Source organism: Callorhinus ursinus, unplaced genomic scaffold, assembly GCF_003265705.2.
Source record: "Callorhinus ursinus isolate GAN/ISIS: 27379988/994484 unplaced genomic scaffold, GSC_fseal_2.0 scaffold45, whole genome shotgun sequence".
Taxonomy (NCBI): Eukaryota; Metazoa; Chordata; class Mammalia; order Carnivora; family Otariidae; genus Callorhinus; species Callorhinus ursinus.
In genome coordinates this window covers 12,371,078-12,391,743 of record NW_027397107.1, presented here as the reverse complement: position 1 = coordinate 12,391,743, position 20,666 = coordinate 12,371,078, and the positions used below count along the sequence as shown (strand labels likewise).

The window sequence follows — 20,666 nt, the reverse complement described above, 5'->3', positions numbered from 1 at the left end:
CAGCAGCGCTGGAAAATCTCCTCCCCAGCTGTGCTTATCAGACGCCTCTTCCCTTCCATAAACAGCACCAGATGGAGTTTAATTAGGATCTTAAAATGTAAATAACACAAAACCCAAGTTGGTGTTTTTCCTGTCACCCAGTGGACAAGAGGCTGTGAGTAAAAAAATAAAGAACACTAAACAAGACTGCTTTCCCTGTGGCTGACAGAGAAGCTGAGGGTGTCCTGGCTGGGCAGAAGTAAAGCTCTTCCATTAAGGCTGACTTCACATTGCAGGCCATCTGAGGCCCTGGAACAGAGTGGCCTCCACTGGCGACCAAAATCTCCTTTTTCAGAGCACACGTTTGTAAACATATTTTTCTAAAGAAAAAAAATTATTTTTTAAATAGCCCGAGTTTCCTTCAATCCCTGTGGTCAGAGACCCAGCCGACATGCGGCTATTTTCCCAGTATACTCATATTCGGTAACTCAAGGATCCGCCTAGAAGTTGAGGCAAGTTCTGTCCTCTCAGTTGGCTTATCCCAAATCATGCAACATTCAACTTCTAAGCAAGGAGACCCCTATATATAAAAATAGGATATATAAACCCTTCATCTTAAAGCCAACAACAACTGGACGTTATAGAAATAGAGCAATCACAGCATCCCTTAAGGGTACCCAGTTCAGTCATGTTCCAGGGAGAGGCCCTCCATTAAAGACATCGGCTACCGGCCCCTGTGAGGGAAGCTGAGGGGTAATGTTCTCGGGTGTTATCTTCTCTGTTGCCTGTAAAGTCATGAAGTCCCTCTTAACCTCACCCCTTCCAGCTTCTCCCCAGTGGAGGCACTCACATAAATTATGGTTCAGGAATGATTTGATTAGGCACCCAAGGACTTCTGTTTAAAAATGGCAAAGGTACACTCCTGTTTCCCTACTAAATTCCCAAGCACGTGCAGACACATATTACAATATGATGGAGAGGCAGATTTACTTTTCTTCATTTCCCGTTCATTTCATTTCACCAGCCACCTGTCAAGTTATATGTTGGCTGGTTCTTAGTTCATTGTGTCTCTCCTTCCCTAGAAACTCACTGCTCCCTGGGACAGCAAAGACGTTTTGTTCACGTGCTGGTTTTCAGCACCCAGAACCTTGCCTGGCCTGCCCCCAAGAAGGCACTTGATAATTACTCATTGAAAAATAATAATAATTCGGTGATTTCTGGGTCGATGATTGCATGACTTACATTTTACTCACTGACTTGGAATGCCACGTTTATTCAGTAAAATCACCGACTCAAGATGCTCAAGGATAATCTAGAGGGTGGCCATGTTGGTGGTGGGGTAGAAAGAGACTGGATGAATTTCAGAAAACAGGAAAAGCATTTGCAGTAGCCACGAGTGATTCTGGAGACACTGCATCCCCTACCCCAGCACTGCTGGATGTCAGAGGCTTCATACTGCCCTCCTTCGCCTTTGTCTTCACACCTTTAAAGAAAACCGAGAGCACCAGCAAGTCAGCATTCACAGAACTTGGAGAGATCTCAGGCTTCCAGCTATAAAAAGCATTCAATACCAAAAGGAAGATGGCTAAGCAACTGGACACAATGTGACCTGACATGAAACAAAGGGGAACTTGGGGCCGAAGAAAAATGGTGCTCTTGGCTGGTGATACCCTTGTCCCGGTCTTTGCACCATGATGGCAACGAATGGGACAATTTGCTTTGCTCCAAACTGTGATGTGCCTCTATTACTCAATGTTCTAAATGGAAATGCCACTCCCCTAAAAGCAGATAAGGCAAAAATAAACCCGTATCTGGGCTTTCTATTCTTTGTCATTGACCTATTTGGCCACCAGCTTCATACTGTTCAAATGATTTTAGATTTAAAATATGTTTCAAAATCTAACAATGCAAGCTTCTACTTGCTACTTATTTTGTGTGCATGTGAGTTTCACTTGTTCCTCCAGAATAAATTCTTCCAAATAAATATTAGAAATATCATTCCAAGTTCAAAAATCTCTTATTGCAATTTTGACTGGAATTGTGCCAAATGCCAGGATCCATTCAGGGAGAACGGACCACTTGGGAATGTGAGGCCTTCCTTCCACGAGATGCAAAGAGTTCCCTCCATTCCTGTTGAGTCTGGAGCCTGCCTGTGAACTGCTGACAGGTGGCTGTTAATGGAAAAAGAGACACGTGGAAGATAAGAAATAGTCAAACCCTTCACGTCTGGGCCCCTTGTCCCTGCATGTGCTCCCCTACAAGCCCGAGCAGCTCTGAGTTGGCCTCCTGGCTTCTCCTTACCTCTGCAGAAAGCAGAGAGAAGCTCATGCCTGACCCTCCTCCTGATTACCATTGCCAGTCTGTCATTTCTGCTAACACTGAATAAGTTCGGCTTCCTTCTGTGAGATGTTAGGAATCTGCTCCTCAACACTCTTGATATGTCTTGACCCAACTCCCCTCTCCCTCTTGTTCAAAGCCCTCAGTTTCTCTTGGCCCCTTCTATACTTTTCTATTCCAAATGCCTTCCTTCGTCCCTCCTCTTTATCTATACAAGACCATTCATAAAAATTAACATTTACAGTTTCAAGAGTCAAAGTCTCTCTTAGCTTGAGAAGGTGTTTTCCATGGACCCGTTTGGAAGTGGCCTTGAACATAGGGTCCAAACTCAGCAGGGAATAGTCTCAAAAAGGCTATTGAAAACCTGAACCCCATGGCATCACAAAAATCAGTCCCTTCTCCCTCTGACCTTCCCCTCCTGGATGAAACAGACCCTCCCTCTCCCTGCTGCCTCCTTCCCTCCCAGAGGGTTCCTACCTCACCCCCTCACCTGAAGGCCACCTGAGAGCTCCTCCACTAGAATGTTTGCTTCAGCACTTCTGTTCTTTTGAGATGAACAGCGGGGCTGAGAAAATGTCTTTATCAGGACGTGACCTTGCTATGTCTTGCTGTAGGCAACTTCAACTGATGTTTCTTTCTCCTTAAGTTTTTTCAAAAACCACCAATACAGTGACAGTCAGAAAACTCCACTCAGAAGCTGCAGACTCACTGGCTGGCTGGTCGCCCCTGTCCGCAGTGACACTGTGACAGAGTGAGCAACGTGGCATAGTCCATGAGTTGCAGATTGAAGGGGGGGAACATGGCAATGGCTGATGCACCACTGTCCAGCCTGGGGAGATGCTTCTTCCCAGAACAGAACACTTCCTGGATTCATTCATTTGTTGCCCTTGTCCTGCTTCCCTGTGCATGTGAAAGTCTTGATCTTGATCCCATGGGATTCCCTTATAGCCCAGAAATTGCAGGGCAGCCTGGCAGGGCTCTCATCGATACTTCTCATTTTGGAGCATCCTTCAATGCATCAAACATTTGTTGATGATCCACTGGATGAAAGTCACATTTCTGAGCATCCAGGGAAAAGCAATGTCTGCCTCTCTGTTTCTGGAATTTAATGGCTGCTTGGCGAAGATTAATTAACATTAACTATGACATTCCCCCAGGACGGGTCCCAGAGGGTTTGTGTTTCCTGAACACTGAAATACGTACCAACATCCCCCACTAAAATTTTCTCCAGATTTTCAGCTTTACAAAAACCTAGACTCTCCCCGCTCACCTCCTGTGGCTCAGCTCAGCCATCCCCTATCCAGAGAATCACCCTTGTCTCCCTTCCACACCCTTCTCTCCTTGCACTGCTATTTGTGACACCAAGGTCATGTCTCCTCAACATGACCTTCAGCCACTGCCCCTCCCAGAGAGACCTCTGTGTACTATAGTCATATTAGACACAGAACCAAATTTAATGAATAGAAAAAGTGAAAGGAAATGATCAGTGAGTTCTTTCCTCCTGGATTCTTTGTCTGCGCATCTGTCTATAGTTAACAGAATTCTTTCACATCATTTCATTCTATCCTCGCACCAACTCTGTTGTGGTCATTTTACAATGTAAAATGTTACATTGTTATCCTCATTTTACAAATGTAGAAATCACTGCTCACAGAGTTCCCTGAGATTACCTAATTGGATAAGGAACTCACTTTCCAGTCCAGAATGCTCTCCTCACCTCCCAAACACCTCCATAACCAATTTTGAGTGGCTAATCATTGGCTTCATGTCAACTTATCAGAGATTTTCATGACCTAAAGTCAAGTACCCTCCATCCTCTTATTACCACTGGGGTTTTTCCCCTTCATAGCATTAATCACAATTTGTAATTATTTTTTAAACTTGTGTCTGTCTCCCCAACAGAGTCATCAGCTCTGCTAACGTAAGTACCATTTCTATCATGATGGTCACTGAAGTCTAGCATATGGAAGATGCTACAACAAACATTTGTGGTCTTCTGACAGCTTACTCTTCACACTTTCCACTCTAATACGCATTCATGGAAAATTTCTTCCAACTGATCCTAATATGTAATCCTAAATTTGAATCTTATCATCATTTATTTAATCATTAAATTGGAATGCCTACTTTTTGAGCAGCATAGAGTCACATCAATAGGAGATGTAGTTTGTGCCCCCAAAGTCCAAGAATTTCATGTAATTGGAAAATGCCTCGTGAAATCATGATAGTATTTACCAGCATTTGTGATGTGTCTGGCTTTTCTAAGTATTCTAAACAAAAATTAACTCACAGAACCCTCAACAACTCTCTGAAGTAGAGACTATTCTATTATCCCCATTTTACAAGTGGGGAAATTGAGGCCTGGAGGTGCAGTGCTGCCCACCCCCCAATCCTTGGGAGAACCACTCCAAAATTATCCCTTCAGGGTAATGGTGGCCACCTCTGGTACCCACACTGAGTTTCCTGTCTCCCCCTGAAAACCTATTTCTTTGTCCCAACATTATGTCTTGCCTTGGAAGGCATGAGGAAGTGAGGAAGCCATACCCCAAAGGGGATATGAAAGTGCTCTTTCTGCTCTGCCTACCCCCCAGCCCCCGACCTCCTCTCTCTGGCCGTGGCCTCAAGCCTGTACCTTGGCAGGACTGCCCTGCCTCTATGCCGTAGGGCTTTACCGTGAGGGATTGCAGTTGGGGGCTATCTGGAAAAGCCAGGCACAAAACGGTGGCCAGACCCAGTGCCTTGGCGGGGGGTGAAGGAGGCTGCCTGCACTAGCTGTGGCATGCTGCTCCACCAGAGACTGGTGGAGGGGATCTGATGGGACGCCTCTATCTGCTGAGGTTGTCTTAACCTGTGGCCCACATTGACCCTCCCGGCTTCTTTCAGTCTGCCTCACCACCGCCCCTTTTCTCTGGGCCCTGGGCATGCTCTGTATGCTCTGAGCAGCTCTAATAAGTCTGGATGGGCTTCAGAGATTGTCTCAGAGCCCACATACATTTGGAATAACAATCCCGTATCCTTGACCTGTTCCCTTCAGGGACCTCCAAAGCCTCACTGGTTTTCCCTATGGTACCTCTCCTCCCTGCTGACTGTTCTCTTACCTTTAACAGTGACAAACTCCTCCTGCTTCTTGCTTCTCTAAGAAACATGCCCATCCTGGCAAGAAAACACACTTCTCCCTATCTCAAGACCAAACAGGCCATGGAAGCTGGCCTTGCTTTCCCCCCTGACAATCTCCCCCAAGTCAGGTTTCTTAATCCCCCCAACCCCCCAACAGACTCCTCTCCCCCCCCCCCCCCCCCCCCGGTCTCCTTGTTCCCTTTCTTTATAATGTCCCTGAACTCACAGCCCATGGACCTGTAGACAGTGAAAATGCTCCCACCCAGCCTTGAACTTCCACAAGCTTCTCCACATCTGTCCCGATTCTCAGATGTACCTGTCCCCGCCACCAAATCTAATGGAGTTTGCCAGAGCCTTCCTTGGCCCTCCTGCCCAGACTTTGAGCGCTTGCATACCCCGCCCAGAGGGCATCAGCCCTGGTTTCCCACTCTGCTCCCTACGTGCCACATTCAGGAGGAAGGAGATGTGTTTGTCACAAAGGCAAACAGTTGTGGAGAGAAAACAGAGACACTCTCTCAAGTTGTGACGCCACAACTCCCCAGCCTCCCTCCTACTTCTCTGGCTGTTCCTCTTCAGCCTCCTTTGAGAGATCCTCCTCTCTGCCCGCAAGGTGCCCTCACTTTTACAAAAGTCTTTCTCCCTGGCGAGCTCTGCCATTCCTATGGAATTTAACCACATAAAGCAGAAAATTCACCAATGGCTATCTCCAGGCCACTTCTCTCCCAGGGGCTACCAACCCGAATATCCCCTCCCTTCAAAGGCACCTCAACTCAATATGCCCCAAACCTATCCTACAGTTGTGTCCCTCCTCCAGCGTCTGCATTCGGGGTTCCCCAACCGCCCTCGGCGATCTGCCCCCATGGTCTGTCATCCCCCTCCACACAGGTTACATTTTCCGCCACTTCTCCCTAAGCATTCCCAATCCTAGCCACCAGCATTGCCCAAGGGACTCCTTGACCAATCTCCACTCCCTTTATGCTAACTGGTGTTCCACACAGCAGCTAGAGTCTTTTTCAAAAAACCCCAAATGTGACCACGTCTGTCCTCTGCTTAAAATCTTTCCATGGCTCCCCAAGTCTTCTAGGACAAAAACTAAAATTTTAAACCCGGTCTGCAAATTCTCATGGCATCTTGGCTTTTGTCCCCAGCCTCAGCTTGCACCATTAGCTCACGTACCTCCCTGCAACCAGGTGTCCCCTTCACAGAGGTGGCCCATTAGACTGGATGTTCTCTAAGGGTGAGCATCCGTTTCTGTTTGTCTGACACTTTTGGTATTCCCAGTACCTAGCTAGTGCCTGGCACATCAGTGTTCAACAGATATTAAATGAACGAATGGATGAATGAATGAATGAATGAATGAGAGAAGGACAATGCCCAGTTCCAGAAGCACCAAGAGTGGCCAGAGTAAGACCTGGGGTCCAAAGTCAGCTTGCAATGGAAGGGCCTTTAGCTCTCAGGTACACACACCATCAGGGTTTGCTTAAAGACACAATCAAATAAGAGAGGAAGCCCCAACCGGGTGTTATATGCAAACAATGAATCATGGAACACTACATCAAAAACTAATGATGTAATGTATGGTGATTAACATAACAATAAAAAAATTTAAACAAAAAAAAAGAGAGAGAGGAAGCCCCAACTTTCCCAGTTGAGACAGAAGCCCAGAAGAGAGTTGGCCGAGCCTGAGTGATTTGAGGGGAGATAGGGGGCACAAGTTCATATTTCTTAAAGATAAACACATTGGTGACCAAGGGGAAGCCACTCTAAGTGACACTTTTGCACTCTCTCTTTGAGCTATGCACATGGCCTGCCCTCGCCCTCAAGGCCTGGCCCTAGCCTTGGTGGGGTAAAGAAGCAGAGGCGGTTACAGGCTTGGAGTGGGAGCGGCTTTGGGACAGCGGCAGCCTAGGGTCAGAGTTGCCTTGGGGGCCGGGCCAAGTGAGGTGGCAGGAAGCGCTTCGGCCCCCAATTTCCCTCAGCTGGGTCTGCTAATGTACCCACGAGAGGGTTTTTCTCAGCTAAGGCAGGGAGAGCCCAGTGAGGTTGTGAAACCAGGCCGGAGGGGTCGGGCAGGCAGCCATGACCGCCTTGAAAAGTTGGTACGAATTTGGTTAGAAAATCGAATCACCATGCTTTGCTGTGTGGTTACTGCGTTTCACTGAAGGTTGAGCCAACTCCGAAGGTGAAACCCTGGACCTTGTGCTCCAAGTCTCCCCCCCCGGCTGCAGAGCTCCAGCACCAACCCCTGAGAACTTTAAGGATAGAACATTCTGATGGCAGTTGAAGGCAACAGTTGAAGGCCAGGCCCAGGGCAGGACAGAATTCACAGTCCAGGGAAGGACACAGACACCCCAAAGAGGAGTTCAGAGATGGGGAGGCCCCTCAAGGCCGGGCAGCCAGTGCTGGAAAAGGGTGCTGGAGACAGAACAGAACAGAGAGGCAGGCATAAGAACCTACCAGGATATGGAAGAAGATATGAGGGCCCAGGGCACCTGAGGGGGTGAGGACCTAAAGGGGCCAAAGGGCCAGAAGACAAACTGACCACTCTAGGGCTCCACTGGGGGCCTACCCTGGAAAAGAAAAAGGCTCAGCCTCTTCCCCAGCCACTGAGCTAACAGGTTCTTTGCTCAAGGGGCAGGAACCATGGCTGCTTCTGTCTCTGAAGCTTTGCAAATGGGGTTCATTGGGAATCAGGACAACATCAAGTCCAGATGCTTCCTCTCTTAATAGGCACAAAGCCAAGTTTCAAATACTAAACGCACTCATTCATGCATTCAACAAATACTTATTGTGTACCTATTGTGTGCTGGACATTAGGAATCTGATAGCAGAAGGACAGCCCCTGCCTGATGGAGATCACAAGTAACTCTATCATACTTCTCTGTGATGGGTGTTTTGAAAGGAGCCGCTCACGGCACTGGGAGAGTTTAAAGCCCTAATCTAATCTACGTGCAGGGCTTCTCTAGGAATGATGGAGCTGGAATCTGAAAGATGAGTAAGAATTGCCTAGTTGAAATGGGCAGGAGGGGAGGGAGGCCAGTGGTGTTCTAGGTAGAAGGAACTGCAGGAGCGACGCCTAAGAGCAGAGCAAAAATCACGGCAGATTTAAGATGCCCACAGTGGGCCAGGGACCCGGAGCTCTGAGAGGCTTGGGAGAAATGAGGCTAGAGAGGCAAGCACGGGACAAACCATGAACACTCTTTAAAGGTCAGGTGGAATGTCTATTTTTGGAGTTCATGCTGAATTGTTCTGGTCTTGATGCTAAAGGCAAAAGCACAGGACTGGAAATGTATTTATTGCCAACGGCAAGACCATGGCAGGAATCAAATACAGAAGGTCCAATAATGCACATCATAGGAAAAGATGAGTGTGTGTATCTTCATAAACAAGGGGGCCACCATCAGTAGTAAGGAGTCCCTGTTCCTTCCCTTGATGCCAATTATGGAGCAAAAAATGACAGGCATCTCAGGCACAGAAGCTTTGTTGTGTATGTGTGTATATGTGTGCATAATTCTCCAGACCAACTCTATATATCGAGGTAGAAGAGATGGATTGCCATCCCATTTTCAAATAAAGAGCTAAGGCTTTGGACAATTAAATGGCTTGCCAGAAGTCACAGAGAAAGGGACAAAATGAAGACAATTCTCTTCTCGCTCATCTCATAACATGTGTTCTCTAAATACCTAGGCCCAGCAATGCTGGAAACTGATAGTTGAGAAGAAAGTAAAGTAAAATAAATGTGTTTCCACAAAAAAGACTGCTTTCCTAGATGCGTATGAAACAGTTGGATGGTATATTGACAAAGTTCCACTCCTAAGTCTGTAACTAAAGGTATCAAATACTGGATAATTTACCCATCTTCAAAGTAAAGTGATTTGCTGAAAGCAAAGACATTCTCAAAATTATAAAAAGAGAAAAAAGAATCAGGGATCCTTGGAGAGCTAAATGCAGTAAATTATAATGATGTAAATGCACTCAACTATGGCTTGGGTAGGTGGTACTAATTTATACTCAGACTTGTCCATTAAAGAACTTGAAAACTCCATGGTGAAATTCATCTGGAAGGCAAAGTTGTCACATCTATCAGAGAGCGGATTCCCTGGCCCCTCCAGGTTGCGGATTAGGAAGCATGAACATGATGACCACCATTCAAGCCATATTTAAATCGGGTGATGAAGGAAAGGGAGGGGACAGGAAATGGTTTGAAAAAAGAGAGTCTGAGAAATGCAGGCGTGACAGCTGGTGGATGAGAACAGGTGTTAGGCAGAGCCCTCTACTCCCGACCCCAGGCCCTACTGCTCACTCCTACCTGACATCCCACAAAATATGTCCACACTGTCTCCTGCCAGAGCTTCTTAGGACAACTCTCCAGGGGCTCCCTGTCTCCCAGCGCCACACAGCCCAAGGTTGTATACATCCCTCAGATTCTGACAGCTCACCTCATCTTCCCCCAAATCTAACCAGTTGCACCTCTCCACTCTTCCCTTCAAGGACACAGATCACTTCTTTTCCTCCAGCTTACACACACCAGAACCTGCAATACCCCAAGGAAACAGATTCTGTGGATCACGTGTCCATTCACAGCTAAGCTCGAAGGTCCCCTAAAGCAACCAGGGCATGGCCCTTTCCAACCCAGGCTTTCTGCAAGGGTTCACGGCTGGCTCTGCGTCCTAGAAAGTGTGAGCAAGAGAACCTGTGGGCCCAAAACAGCGTAGCTGTTCCAGGAAGAGACAGAGGTGCTGTGTTCCTCTGTCCTGACACCTTCCCAAACTGGGACCGACCCCACACTTGTGTTACTCCAAAATGAGCTGGACTCAGCTGGGATGCTCAAGGAAATGAAGCATATTTGACTTCTTTTAAGAAACAGAGAATCTCACTTGATAGGAGGGGCCCTTCTCCCCGTTCTACGTCCCCCAGGGGGGTGAGCTGGGATGCATCTGGCTGCTCTGTAGTGTAGGGCGCTGGACTCCCAGCAAAGTCTCAGGGAGGCCAGGCTGGGCGTGGGAGCGCTCGGCCCGCATCCCTCTCCATGCCGTCTTCCCTGAGCCTCTCCACCGGCCTCTCTTCCTGATGTTTATGACTTAGTGGCAAAAAAAACTTAGTGGCGTGCCCGCAGCTCTGATGAGAAGGGGAATGGGCAGGGAGAGGTGGGCGCGAGATGGAGGAAGGGAAGGTGCCACCCCATTCCCCAGGACCCCCATCCTCCCGCCAGGCAGAAGACCCTCATCTTTCAGATCCCAGCCCCTTTTCTGCACCCAGACAAGCCCTTCCCTCACAGAGGCCATCCCTGACCCTGAGAGTCCAGAGGAAGGGGGATGCTCACCCACACCTCTGCATCCTCTTCGATCCTTTGCGTTTCTTTCCCCAACCAATGAAAACCCCGAATCCTGCCTATGGAGCTGTACGTTCTGTTCCTCACTCCCTGCTGTTGGATGAATATCTTCCCTTCCCCTTTCCTCTGCTTTTATGAGGTGCTAGGACTCAAAAAGAATGATATTGATCCCGCTCGTGGCTCTTCTTTTCCTTGGAATACATCCACACACACCCCCCAGGCTTCACTGCCCCCAAGAAATATTCAGCATTGGGCAACATGACATTACCTGCCAAGGCCGGAGCCTGGGCCGACCGACTTCTCTAGAAGACTCTGGTCCTTGCTTTTGACATTCCTTCAGCCTCAATCTTCTTTCAAAACCCATGTATGTGTTTGCAACGCAGGGCGCAGTGAGAATTTTAGCCACCAGACAGAGTCTGTCCTATAACTTCTCTTACACGTTCAAATGGCAACATTCTCCTGTACGTCAAGTTGAAATAAGCCACCTAGACATTCTAGAAAATCTTTCATTCCTCACGCTATCCTCCACAAACCCTGATTAAGCACCATGCCTAGTTGTGAGAATTCACCGAAGGGTCTCTTAGAGAACTCAAATTGCTCATCACACAAGTAGAGAGACTCTGTGGAGTTTCTAAGGAGCAAGGGTGGGGGCTGTATTCACATTTTAAGTCTACCACCTGTAGTTAAACACTTCAAAGTTAAAAACTTAGCAACTCAAACACTTGTTTTCTGAGCATGTGCAATGGACACGGTACCATTTTTTATTTTGAAAAGTATGAGACCTCGAACGTGAGAGTGTATATGTGCGTGGACAAAGAGTCATAATTGTAAAGTCAAATACATAAATATTTTCACCTGCCATACAGAAATCTCCTGGCAGAGGGAGGGGGGAGAGGGGGCTCTCCTCTTTATTGGTTTCATTGTTTTCATCTCGTGGTTGAGTAGTGCTCCCCTTTGCCTTAAGGGCAATGGGAATGAGACACTGTCAATTCAATTCCATTCAATCCTTAAATGTTTGAAGCCCGTGAGCAACGCTCAGCCACATCTCCCAGATCCAATCCAATGGTGTGATTTTTCCTAATGCCAACATCATGGTTCCTCCCAGGAAAGTGGAGGCCCCTGAAGGTCTCCACTGGCCCCAGGAAGGCGGCCCTCTGCCTTCCTGACTCTCTAGCCACCCAGCTCAGAGATGGCCTCCAGGGCCAGGGCACCCGGGGACTCAGGTCATTCACAGAGGTGCCATTTGGCAATTGCCATTGGGCAAAAAGTGGGGCAGGAATGGGACAGGGGAAGGTAGAGGCAGAAGGAAGGGACCTGGAAGAAGGTACTCTTAGATGAGTCCCCATCCCCCTCACCCAGGGATGTACACCAACCCCTACTCCTCTGTTCATGAGCTGCTCTTTCCAAGGCAAAGTATCTTGGGGGTGGGCTCCTTTGTGTCTTTTCTGATGAACTTGACTTTGTTGATGTGTCGGTCCTCTTTATCAAGTGTGGGCCTCGGTAGGCGTCGGGTAATACCTCCAGCATCTCGTCATAAAACAATAGCTAGAGCCTTCCTCTTGCTCCCTTGAGGGGAGGGTTCCACAGAAGTGCCTCCAAGTAAATGATGAGGAGGCCCCAAAGCAAATAGCAGAAGGGGCTACCAGCTGCGAGCAGACAATCCAAGCTCAGCTCAATGTAACCTGTGCTGAGCCTAGGGGAGGAGGTCCAGCCTTCAGATTCTTGGTCCTCCTGAGTCAGGCACCTTTCTAGAAAAGAACTCAGACTGCCTTCCTCCAAACACTCCACCATACACATCTCTCAGGATTGTTTTTATACCTGAATGGGCTCGACCCCTTGCTGGCACAAAGATCCCATGTCTCTTGTCACCCTCTAAATGAAGGAAGGGGATGAAACCACGGGTATACATGGTAGAGTTTGAGAAGGAAGGAACTCTCCAGCCTGGATCTTCCTTTGCACAATACGTAGAGATTAGGTTGCAAATACTCCAGGCTATGTTGGGAGTTGCGTTTTTGCAACTGAGGAAAAAAAAAAATGAAAATCACAAAAACCGTAGGTCCCTTTTCCCCTCATGTAAATTAGAGGGTTTGGGGTCTTGATGGTCTCCCTGCAACCCAACACCCAGACAGAGAAGGCTGCCCTGTGGGGACCTCAGCGGCCCTCCCTTTCTCCCCACAGGGATTCACAGAGATGCCTCTGGGGGCAGGACATGTCAACATATGTCAAGGTCAGGACCTAATGCTGCCCTTCATAACCAAACTTTGTTGGAAAATGTGTGTGCTCTGAAGCAAGAAGCCAGAGCTTCAAACCCAAAACTTGTGGAATTCGCAAAGCATTTTCATTCCACCAGCACTTACCGCATATTCTTATGGGCCATGTGCAGGGATGGACAGTGGGTTTAACAAAAGTCCCTGCCCCCGAGCAGTTCACAGTCTAATTGTGAAGAAGCAGGAGCAAGGAGGGTCTATGAAAAATGGATCCATCCCAGAGGGGCTGACCCAAGGCAGGGAGAAACACCCCCACCTTCAAATTAGCAGGTAACACAGAGAAGTCGCCCTGCTGGACGGAGGTTTTGGGAATGACCATTCCTTCCATAAATGTTTTTGCCATTTGCTATGAGCTACATGAAGGTGTGCTCTCAAGTCTTAAGGTTTTGACTGATTAGAATATTTTCAGTAAAGAAATAGAGAATTTAGATTTAATAGGGAAAGATATTTGAATAGCTGAACTCGACTCTTTTGTTTTTCCCAGAATACAAAACAGTGTATGATCAGCAATTGTCCTTTAGCACCAAGGATAGGACAACACGAAGCTTGGATGGCATGGGTTTTATTAGAACCAGCTCACGGAAGCACTGTTACTACCAAACACTGTTGGAACAGGGGCAAGATGTTTATGCAGAAGCTTATAAGGAATTACCCCCTGCTCTGTAAACAGGGTTTAGGAATAAATTCTTACACACGATTCTGACATGAATGAGGGTTTCTGCCCAACGTTCAAGGATGCCTATCAGAGCAGGAATCACAGACCTTAAGAGTTATAAATGCTTTTGCTGGTTTTTCCTCCTTTTATTCAGATCCATCAAATGAAGGCATTAGTCCAACTTTATATTTCAGAATCCCGGAAATAGAATTAGAAAGTTCACAGAGCTGCCCCCACGTTTCTCTCTCTCTCAGTCTCCAACTTTCCAATTCCCCCTTAGGATTTCCCTCTGATCTGCTCCATCAGAGCCTCCAAGAAGCTTTAGGGTTCTGTCCCCTCACTGGGAGAGTGATGTTGGTTTCCAGTCTTACCCGGGGATGTCTTCCACTCAGAACATTTTCCCCATTCACTGTTCTGGCTGCCTCGATCATCTTACCCAGGGTTGACCTCCTGCTACCCTCCTCCTCAGCCCGATTTCCTGACAACCCAGGGCCTGGTGGGTCCGCTGCCTCTGGTACCAGCTCAGTCTCTCATGTCTGCCCTTCCCCCAGCCTGGCTTCCAGAGGCCTTTCCCCACCCGACACCCTGCACGCAGCAGTTGGGGGCAGAGCCTCAAGAGAATTGGTCTTACGACAACTACAAAGCACCTGCTTCTGGAAGCCATCCCCATCATCATTTCCAAATGTCACAAACCAGTCTCCTCTTGGCCCAACGTCCTGTCTCTGCAGCAAGCTCTGTTCCAGCTGCCCTCTCTGCCTGGCCGAGCGCCCAAGCCAGGTCTCTTCCTGCTCAGCAACACAAACTCTGGGAAAGCATCCGTCCTGCCGTCCAAACCTCAGACCTTGTGACGGCCCCCACGACAGGAGTCTTGCCCATGGGCCTCATCTTTCTAGAATGAAGGGGAAATAAGAAGAGATGATGAGAGATGATGAGAGATCCCACTGCCTGCTCTTAGCAACAAGTAGCAGTCAGGCCCAGTAACCACTGGCCTCCCTGATGAAACCGGGTCTCTGCAGGCGGAGGAGCTCTCTCCAGGGAGGCCCTGGCAGCCGCCAGTCCAAAGCCCCACTGAGACCCTACAAATGCCTTAGGATCCCGAACCCACCACCCGGAGCCCAGGGCACATGGAGGATGCAGGGAGCCAGGGCGAACCACGAGGCTAGGGCACGTGGGGCCGTGGGCAGGTTTCAGCGTGGTGATAGAACGAGCAAACTGAAAACCAGCCAGACTAACACTTGCAAAAGAGGGCTTGCTTTTAAGCAGAAAGGAGACTATCACAGAACAGAGAACAGAAACTGGAAGAGCAGACTCAGCATCTCTGCGTCTCCCACGGGAGGCTCGCGGGTCTGCCCCGAAGCCACTCTGGACAGCAAAGCTGTGTTTATTCCCTGCCTGCTGGTTTCTGCATGGGCAGCCGTGGGGAGGCCAGCAGCAAGGGGTCTGTATTTCTCAAATCAAATTCCCCAGCGAGAGGCACCAAGCCCTGGCCGCAACCCACTCCCTCCCCGCCCCCCCACGCCGACTCTTCCTCCTCAGGGATCAGATAGCAGCCCCAGCAGCCCAGGCCCCGGGGACAGGAGAATGGGATCACCTGGTAGGCATGTGGCCCAGAGGCTGACAGAGGAAGGGCGGGAGGTGGGAGACGGGAGCTCACCTCTGTTTGGAGGAGGTGAGCATATCGGGTCACCTAACTGCCACATGGCCCAACCACATAAGGCCTGACGCTGCCCGCCCCCCCCTCACTAGAGTTGCAGGGCCGAAGTCCCAGGCAGAGCTCGAGAAAGGAGGAGCCACCAGGATGAACTGCCACCGAGAAACAGAGGAGCCTGAAGACCCAGGAAGGGCCTCAAAGTCCTGGCCCAGAGAAAGTCTCCCTGGCCTTTGATGGTGGCAGGCAGAGGCGGCGGAGGGAAAAAGGAGAGGGGTTGGCCACCTGGGCAGAAACCCTGCAGAGGCAGGAAGGAAGGGGTGACCTGAGAGGCTGAGTGAGAACTTTCTGGAGAAAGAGGGGATGGAAATGAAGACGGGAGGTGTAGTGCTTTCCCAGAGGGCAAAGCCTCCGCCGGAGGAGGGACGGGTCTTAGGTTTGAACCTCGGTTCTGCAGGGAACTCTGAGGCTCCACCCCATGCCTCAGTTTCCTCTTCTGTAAAAGCAAAAGCAGCACATATTTCACGGGGATGGTATGAGGATGATATATGTCCCTTGCTTGGCCTACGCTGGCTTCATGGTAAGGGTTCAATAAATGGGGCCTCTTAATAGTCCGGAAGCTTCCTCCAGGTGAAGAGAAGTGATTCCCTCCTCTGGGTACACATGACCCGTGCTGATTTTCTCTCAGACCTTAGCACAAGCCTCCCCAGGCTCTCCCAGCTCCCCATCTAGTTGGACTGAGCAGAAAAGCCTCATCCTGGGGGCCAAACCACCCTCAGCCTGTGGTCAGGCCCAGGCGCCCGGCTTATGCACATGGCACTTAGTAACCTGCCCGGCATCCCTAAAAGGTGATCTAGATGGGGAACCGTGGGAGCCTCCTTCTGAGCCCCAGCTTTGGTCCAGTCCCTGGCCACATGCAAGTAAAGAATGCATGTCAGTGGACCTAAGTGTCCTTGTCTGTTAAATGGGATGCTTGGCCTTCAAGGCCTCTGGAGGCTTCTCTTAGAAAGAAGCCGATTTCTTTTTCTTTTTTTTTTTTTTTTAAGGAAACAGATTCCTCTTCTGGATTTAATACACGGAGAAACATGGGAAAGTTACACTCACAGAAACGTCTATTTCAAAGGTGCCATTAGATTACAAGAAGTGGTAAAGTTGACCCCAAGCAGCATCCCCTGAGCTCGAGGTAGCATTATAGTTAAAAACAAAACAAAAACAAACAAAACAAAAAAACTACCCCAGAGCAGGCCATGTGTATCAAGAAGAACAACATTCAGAAGTGGAGCTGGGTGGCTTTTAGTGAGCCCAATCACAGTGCCCTGCTCTTCCCGGTCACGCAAACCTCTGCATGGGAGGGGGTACTTCAAATCCCATAGAGCCTGTGCCAATGTTGCAAATGTGGGCTTCCAACGGCTAGGAAGCCCCCAGTCCACGGACAGCACTGCCTGGTCCTCAGAGAGGCCTTGCCTGGACAGAGTGACTGTTTGCCCTCCTCGCCTCCCCTCCCCCAGCCGTGTTCGGCCTCACCACCGAGGTCCTGCCATTGTGTACCCCCCTCGGGCTGGCATGTCTGCTGTCCCCGCTAGACTGTGAGCTCCTTGAGGGCGGGACACCATCTTCCTCCCTCCCTCCAACGAGCACACACACTTTCAGACAGCTGACCTAGAGAGATGACTAATAAATATTTGAGACATTGTTTAATTAGGTAACTGACTTTGAGAAGTAGTGGTGCCACTCATGGGACTAAAGATACAGACAGAAGAGAAGATTTGAGGGGCAAAGACTGGGAGTAGACTGAGGGACCCTGAGATGGGTGTGCCAACCAAAGGGGTCCAGCAAGGGGAAAGCACCTGCAGATATTGGGCTAGTGCTCAGGGAAGCAGCTGGGAAGATGTTTGGGGGAACCGATGCATTGGCTCAGCACCACGGGGCCCGTATGAGATGAGCCTACGAGAGAAAGGAGACCAGGGCACTGAGGCTGTGATTTTGGAGAAGTCCCATCTCTTAAGGACAGGGAGGTTGGCTTCCAAGAGCAGAGAAGCAGAGGGAGAACCAGAAGGATCGTGGAAGCAAAGAGAGGAGGGAGTTTCAAGAAGAAAAGGCTGAAAATTGAGTCAGGGTCTTTAACAGAGTGGCTTTGAGAGAGATGTCACGGTCAAGGGCACAGGACAAAGGCCAGTGAATGGGCAGCACCAGTGGTAAAATTCTGCCCATCAACTCAAGAGAGAGGAGATAAATCGAGGCTGGTAGTAATACAATGACGAAAGGGGGATGCAGCAAAGATTTCTTACAAACAAAAAAAGCAAGCATGGGAGCCTTAGCAAGCCCTCTGTTTTACCTTTCTTTTTACAGGGAAAATAAGATTTTCCACACTCTGATAACCAAGTTTTAACCAGGAGACAAGGAGTTGAGGTCTTCCAAGACTTCCTTAAACCCCTCAGTGGTCAGTCCCCTTTCCTTCAAGTGGGACACTTATCTCGTGGGAGAATGGCAAGAGCCAGAAACTCCCAGTTATGCAAAATTTCCCCAAAAGGACTAATCGGAACCCCGATGCCCCCTTGGGTTCTGTGTCTTACTGCACGGGGCACAAGGAAGTGTGTGTTCTTCCGGAGGCTAACATGGAAAAGCTGCCTTCCCCCACATCACAAGCATAATCTAAATCTACAGACCAAAAGATCGCCTCCTGTGCACTCAAGAGATTTCTCAGAGGAAATTGAGCAAGGGGAGATGGGGGAAGTCGGGACAACAACAGACCACCTGCCCCCCCCCAAAACACAGCACACATGTGTTCTCTAGACCTCCATGCAAAAGGGCCAAGGTTCTCTTGAGTTTGGGAATCATCCAGACCTGAATTTGGGGATACGGGACCCACAGACTGCTAGCCTTGAGTAAGAAACATTAACTCCTGGGGCCTGTTTCTTTACCTATAAAATAAGAGGAAATGTTCACTTTTTTATGAGCACTGGAATAAGGTACTCAAAGGGCTTGGCACGGCGGCTGGCATACACTCTGAAGGAAGAGTTGCTGTTATCACTATGAATACAAGGTGGGGAGGGAGTTCACGCCAAATCTGGCAAGGTGGACAAAGGAAATGAAAGGGGCTTCTTGGAGGAAGTGGAGATTAAAATTAGCCTTTCAAAAATAAAAATAAAATTTGCCTTTAAAGATACACAGGACTTTACCTAAACAAAGTGCTGCTTGAAAGTTTCATCTATTCACCCATCCATCCATCCGTCCCTCCCTTTGTTCATTCATTCATTCAACAAACATTTTTGGAGTGCCTAGAATTCACCAGGCACACGAGGAGCATTAATAACATTCACAGCGAGTCTTTCATTTAATCTGCGTTGTGCAAACATTAACTAAGGCTTGAGAACTTGGTCCAGGTAATACAGTTAAGCAACCGTGGTTTTTCAGTAAGATATCAGAAAATAAGCCAAACTGCAAGCCCAGGTAATTCCTAGTCTCCTTTTCCTTCCACATATCAGAAACACTGTAGAGAAATGATCTGTGGCCGGGATCTCTAGGGCCAATCATACTTTTTCTTAGTGGAATTTTTCCTTTTCTTTTCAGCAGGCCTGGCTTTTCACAAAGAATCAAGTGTACACATTGTAGAATTTCTGCTTAAAACATCTTTCCTTCTCACGTATAATGGCCTTTGGAGTAATTCTTGAGACATCCCTTTGTTGGAGTTCTTCCCTGGAGAACCACTCTTTGCTACCCACATGGAGCTCATTCTCCACGGCGGAAGCAAGAGCAAATGAACATGAGACTGGGGATGATTGGTGGAGGGGGCGTTAGAGATTTGGGGGGGGTCCTTTTCTGGTCAGAACCTCACTTTTGAAGATAAAACTCAAGTGCTTAACGAAGTTTGATTTGTTCTTTGTTATCCAGTCTCATATGCCCGTTTTTTTTTTCCCAATTTCTCTGCAAAATTCAAGCCCATGCTTTTTCGTGGGTTCCTCCCTACCCTAAGAGAAAGCCAGCAGGTCGCCTATTCTAACCCATAGGATAGGCATAGGACCTGTACCTAAAATTCCTGCAAAGAAAATGGGTAAAAACTCCTCAAGGGTGTCCTGGACCCGATGAACCCAAATGCTAGGGTTTGAAAGGGTCCTCAGTTGTCCACCTACCTCTTTCTGAAGCTTTTTTGCATGTGGAAATCCCATGTCCTACTCAGAAAGGAGAGGCTAGGTCCTGTCTTCCAACTTTCTGTGGGACCTGGAAGAGCTGCAGTCCTACTTTTGTCAGCGGAGGAATTCTTTTTCCTGTGGCTAAATCGTATGGCCCACCATTGTGGGTGGCTTGCATTCCCTTTCCAGAACAAAGCCACACTAACCCTCTGCAGGTATCTGGCCAGAAAGGGAGCTTAGATACCACATAAATGTCTTTAGAGAACTTTCTAGTGAGCAAAGCACATAGAGAGCTACAACTGAGTCCTATTTCTAGTCTTTCTTACGGAGCCTCATAATGGCTACCCTCTTATTATGCCAAGTGTTGTTCTTGGGTGTTTATTACATGTGTTGATTCATATCAACTTCAGAACAACCATTAAGAGCCTTATCACTCGGAGGGTAGTCTGTGAACCAGCAGCATCACCACCATCTGGGAGCCAGTTAAAGATGCAGAATCTCAGGCTCCACTACAGGCCAAGTAAGTCAGGATCTGCTTTGTAACAAGCTGATGGGTGTTCATATTCCAGTTTGAGACGTTCTGCTCTAGTAACTCCTCGTGTCGCCATTTTATAGATAAGGAAACCAAGGCACAGAGAGACTAGGTAATATGCATTAAGAATATGGGAACGGTGAAGTGGCAGAGCCAGGATTCAAATCCGAGAAGTCAGGGGTCAGAACCCATGGCCCTCACACTACACAACACTGGCATTTGATCCCAAGTGAGGTGTCTGCCCAAAGTAATTTCTTCTTCGCAGCCCCTGCCATGCGTCAGAGCCCCCTCCCCTTTGTTGCCAGAGTCTATCCAAGATACTGCTCTCATCTTACTTCCCTGGATAGTATGTTCAGTGTCTCCCCGAGACTTGCAAGACCAGGTAAAATCCTATCTCCCAGGACAAGACCTCTGACAATATGGCCCCAAGGCAACACCTTGCCACCCTCATCTTTCAGCTCTTCCTGCCTCCCCACTCATGTCACCCAAACTTGTGGTACTTTGTATCTTCTCACTTACTGGATATGCTCTCTACTGAGAATGCTCCTCCTTCTACACCTGGCAAAAGCCAGATCCATCAACAAATGCCAACTGCCTAGACCAAATATGACCACCTCAGGCCCTCTGCTCTCACAGCATCTTATTCATACCACTCTGGTAAATCTCACG

At 48.5% G+C, this 20,666-nt stretch overlaps 1 long non-coding RNA gene across 1 annotated transcript in view; it reads right to left on the bottom strand.

Annotated features, from left to right (window-relative positions):
* Positions 1–7,645, bottom strand: part of LOC112840015 (uncharacterized) — a 31,724-nt gene extending 24,079 nt beyond the window's left edge. The window contains exon 1 of the long non-coding RNA XR_012375176.1: positions 7,562–7,645. This is a non-coding gene — a long non-coding RNA (uncharacterized lncRNA). The remainder of the gene's footprint in view (positions 1–7,561) is intronic.
* Positions 7,646–20,666: the final 13,021 nt, after the last annotated feature.